This window comes from Saccostrea echinata, unplaced genomic scaffold, assembly GCF_033153115.1.
Source record: "Saccostrea echinata isolate AGI-Se365-2 ecotype Australia unplaced genomic scaffold, CSIRO_AGI_Sech_v1 ptg000053l, whole genome shotgun sequence".
Taxonomy (NCBI): domain Eukaryota; kingdom Metazoa; phylum Mollusca; class Bivalvia; order Ostreida; family Ostreidae; genus Saccostrea; species Saccostrea echinata.
In genome coordinates this window covers 2,379,826-2,385,000 of record NW_026889802.1, presented here as the reverse complement: position 1 = coordinate 2,385,000, position 5,175 = coordinate 2,379,826, and the positions used below count along the sequence as shown (strand labels likewise).

The following is a 5,175-nucleotide window of genomic DNA, read 5'->3' as shown; positions in this document are numbered from 1 at the left end:
AATGTCACCAATAGTTAATTCAAGAACATTCAATGATATTTTTGACGTTTATTATATTTTGAAAAACAACAACAAAAAACCTACCTACCTACCCTAATTTGTTTGGAGGTGTAACCGGAACCACACATATTTTTTTATTTAGCCTGAAATTTTCAGCCGTAAAATCGTTCCGAATAGAATGCAATGTATGTTAAAAATGTCTTATCCTATATAAAAAGAAATCAAACCACTTCTCGCAAAGAAATGCGTAGATCTCCTTTCATGCGAATTTTTAAGCATGTCGCTTAAAATCGATTAATTTCCGTAACGATTTTGTTTTAAATTTCACGCATAGAATGCAGATTTCAAAAAGAATTAACTGAAACTTATCTGAAAGTGACCACGGAACCTTATATCATCGATTCTAGTTGCAAGTCAGCTATTTTACACGAACACATTTTCGACATAACAAAATGAGTTAGACAAAAACAGTTGTCTCTCTTAAAAATTTAACTTCCGTAACGGTAATTCAGGAAAGTTTTTGCATTTAAGGTATATTTTTTTTTTTTTATTATTTTGGGGGCGAAATGCTTCATACTTTTGTTTAGTATCCTACAAACAAACTTTGATTTTAACTATTGAAGAGAATTTTAACTTTTATTGCTGGGAATTAACTTCCGTAACGATTAACTTCCGCAACGATATTTTTCCCGAAAATTTAATTTACATTGGGATTCATGCGAGACTTCATGAATCATACTTTAGAGTTATTTACTTAACATCAGAAACGAAAAATTGGTCAAATTCAGCTTTATTTAAGAAATAATAAGGTTTGATCAAGCATAAACTTCCGTAACATTGCCATAAAATCAATGGTATCTTGAAATTGTTGTAAAAAGTTAACGATACCAGATTTGTGGACAATTCTTTTGTTTTCAAGTTCCCTATAGGTCCTTTAGAGAATTATGATGTTCATTTTGCTATTCGAAACAATTATTTTTTTTTCATTTTTTTTTTTTACTCTGAATTGGTCCATTTATCGTAGAATGACTGAAGTGCAGTTATCCTTTGAAAAATTCAGACATACACAGTAAAAAAAACAACAACAACAAAAAACAACAACAAAAAAAAAAAAAAACAACTTATGAACATTGATTTTTTTTTAATGTGACTTTTTCCGAGAAATTGTTCTCTCCCATAGGTCAATTCCTTTGAAATTGTGAATACATCAGATCCTTTCGTTTATCTTTTTATGAATTAAAAAAAAATACTCAGTATGGTGTATATGTAAATATTATCGCAAACACTTAGCAATGTCTCATGATAAAGAAAAAAAATAGGGTGTGCCCACGATTATGTGACCAGAAATGGAAATCCATATTTTTACCAAAACTAGCTTAGACTGGGCCGTGTGGCTAGCATATACAATCTATTTAAACCTGTAACTTCTGTAAAATAGTGTGTATTGTGCATTTATTAAATCATGGTCTATATCAAAATAAAATCGTACACATTTGGAGTGTGGTCGTTATTCAGAAAATTAAAGCAATAGTCTACAAACTTTATGGACAGTCCTCGTATTAGGAAACACAAAGGAGAATGACTTTTGCATTTGTATTTTTAAAAGACTTTCAAACAAATAAAAAAATTAAATGTCAGAATCTTTATTTTATGGACTTCCATATACGACAGTCAACTGCTTACTGCCAACTGCTCACTGCTTACTGCCAGCTTCTTACTGCCAATTGCTCACTGCTTAATGCCAACTGCCACTGTTCATAGATATTGCCTGTTTTGTTATCTTTAATATCTTTAAAGCCATAATTATATGGCATATTTTTTATAAGTTCAGACTAACAAAAATTAAAAAGATCTTTCTACTAGTATTTATTTTATTACTTTATATAGAGATAGAACTTTCCTGTAAATTACACAATTTAAAACAATCAGTTTCAAAGATATAAGAGATTTAAAACAATAACCGATTTATTTACCGACTCCGCATTTAATTAACAGACACAGTTTAAAATCAATTCAACTATGGAAACATGAGGTTATTCAAGTTCAAAACCGGTGAAAATTTTAATTTGAAAATAAATAACATATGTCAAGTTAATCAACACTCAATCTCGTATTTTTTTTTTTTTTTTTAGCTCAGATACGCATGCATGAATAAATTCCATGATAGCAAGAATATTACAATAATAACAAGAATTGGCAGATTCAGGAATTTTGAAACGGTGAAGGCGAGGAAGGAATTAATAGGAGGAAGGAGTATTTCTACATTTCCTTGTAGGCAAATAATTCAATAGCTTTTTTGAAGGGGGGGGGGATTGAAGGCTTATATAACGTCAGAAATGGGGGGATGTAGGATCCTGAGTAACATTTGTTGGTATACACATTTATACCAGAAATACTAATGAAGAATCATAATACAATGCATAATTTTATTCCATGTGAAAACAGTTGACCTCAGGCAAAAATCAATTTCCGGGAGAGGGGGGCTTGACAACCCAACAGAAATCCATTGACAATTTACAAATTTATTGGGGACAACCACAACCACCACCACCACCAATGTTTTTACAAATGTAAGATTATCCATTAAAACGATTTAAATAAGACATGTATAAAAAAAACCACAAATACAGGTACCTTTCATAGGGTAAAAAGAAGCACTAAAAAGGACAAGATAGGCTAAGAACCCTTTTTGGCCCCTGGTTTGGTGTGTCTTTTAGAATGATGCAATAGTTTATCAATAAAAACCTGTTGTCACCCCTGTCACAGAATGAGTCTTGGTTCTAAGTTATGGGATACACAGAGGTCACAGGAAGGTCAGAAAATATGTCAATTTCCGAATTTCCCCATTTTTCTGCAAATTTTCATCGATTTTACAGCACATTTTGTTTCAGAAAACATAGAGCACAAGCTTGCCTATCTATGAAATTTATATATTTCATACACTTGTATCAGATGTATCTTATGTATAAAAATCTCAGATATGCAAGCTTGTGCTCTATGTTTCCTGAAGTGAAAAGTATCTCAAATTTGACGAAATTCCACCAGAATTGAGGAAATTCGGGAAAATGTCCTACTTCTGCACCCTCTTGTGGCCTCCGTGTAAGCTTTGAATCAAAATTAGTGCTGGTTTTAAAACAAGCATCATTTTAAGTTCTTAACTACAAACTATCACAATTTTTTCTGTGTTCTGATTTTTACATCAAATAAGAGGCCAGATTCGGCCGTTACCATACCTTGTCCTTTACTAGATATTTTACCTTAGTCAAAAGTTATGTTTTTATAATTTTCAGTAATATTTCTAGTATAAATACATATACCAACAAATGTTACCTCCAAATTATGAAGACCCTACTTGAGGTTTGTTCTTTTGTCGTATGTGACCCCCCCCTCCCCCCCCCCCCCCCGTCAAAACAGCTATTGAATTATTTGCAAGCGAGGAAATGTGGGAATTAAATGTTTTATTTTTAAGAGGAAATACTAATTCTTTCAATTTACTTCTCCCTCCCCGCCAAAGTTCCTAAATCAGCATTTAAAAAAAAATATTGTAATGACTACACACGCTAACACTAATTCCCATTTACATTTTACATCCATTTGATTAAATATTAATGGGAATTTGGCCATTAAAACTTGTTTGAATGCAAAGAAAAGTTCATTAGTAATGGATTGAAAATTTTAAAACCAGTGTCAAAAAGTTAATTGCTCTTATTTACAACTCCTTTCGTAAGGGGGGAGGGGGTTAGATAATTTTATCAATTGAAATCAGGCTTCAAAACATCACCAGATTTTCAAATTCTCATGGAAATGGATAAATGACCATTAATGTTTAACTTATGTAAAATTCAACATATCAGACATCGTCGCAAACAACGACTAAAATTCATGATCCTTTCCCGCCCTGGAAAGAGCTATATGCGGACTCCGAATCGTGGCTTGAGACGAAGCATATCAGATTAATAAAGTACATTTTTTACTTGTTATCTCATTTGAAATTGGTAATAAAATACATGTAACCATTTTTATTGTTTTTGTCTGTAAACATACCCCCCTCCCCCGGGAAACAACAAAAAACCCTTTAGTATGAGTTTGTGAAAATAACAATTCATAATACCTGTAAAAACATATTGTTGTTTCACCGGGGGGGGGGGGGGATAAATATCCGTATTCCGTTGATTTGTATGGTGATAAACACACGTTTTACCAAAATTATAGACTTAACTCTTCGATTTTCCAAATAAGTTATTTTTAATGAAATTTCACATAAATTTCTACATAAATATAAAAAAAATTATTCAAATGTGTCATAGAATTTATTCAAGCATGCGTATTAAAGATATTAAGATATCAAAATATAGGCAATATCATCTATAAGCAGTAAGCAGTTGGCAGTAAGCAGTGAGCAGCTGGCAGTAAGCAGTTGGCTGTCGTATACGGAATTCCATATAATTTAACAACTTTTTAAGTGCATTTAAAGTAGAATCAAAATTTTATTAATTTATTTTACATTTAACAATCGGAAGACAAGCTCCTATGCTAAGGAAAGGCTATTTTGTCAAAAGTCAACATTGCAAAAAAATGGTTTCTTAATTCTGCTTTATTTACATACATAGATCTACTGAATTGCTTCACAAGTCAGCAAGGTACTAGATTCGAGATGATGAAATCTTTTTTTCAATGATAGGGAGGAGAATGGAAAAGAAAAGATGGTAGAAGACAAAAATGAAATCAATTTGGAATATGAGGCGGTGCCTTAAAAGTATCGCCGATTAATAGCAGAAGGTAGACTAGGTATCCTTATAAAATTACGTGTGCAGTTCCTGTCTTGAAATGAATTTTGCTCAACAAAACTTGCAAGAAACTACAGCAATTATTTTGCTCACTTAAAAATGAATTATACTTTAACCGATTTTCGAAGTTGGTTGTAAGCTGAGAAATCTTCAGTGAACTAGACGATAAATATTGGGTACGAAATTGTTAAGGGACAACTTAATACCAAATGTAGCAAGTACGCATGCGTATCCATTGTAAACATGGCGAACAGCAGCAGGGATGCAAGTTCTGCCGAGGAAAAATATTATGGAACGTGGAAGGCATGGCACAAGTTAACTCATATCCACATTCTCGTGATAAATTGAAAGTTTTTTTTTTTTAAATTGCATTCTTTTTCTCTTGCAG

At 32.1% G+C, this 5,175-nt stretch overlaps 1 protein-coding gene across 1 annotated transcript in view; it reads right to left on the bottom strand.

Annotated features, from left to right (window-relative positions):
• Positions 1–5,175, bottom strand: part of LOC133204393 (polycystin-2-like) — a 271,638-nt gene that overhangs the window by 214,859 nt on the left and 51,604 nt on the right. The gene's annotated exons all lie outside the window — the stretch shown is intronic.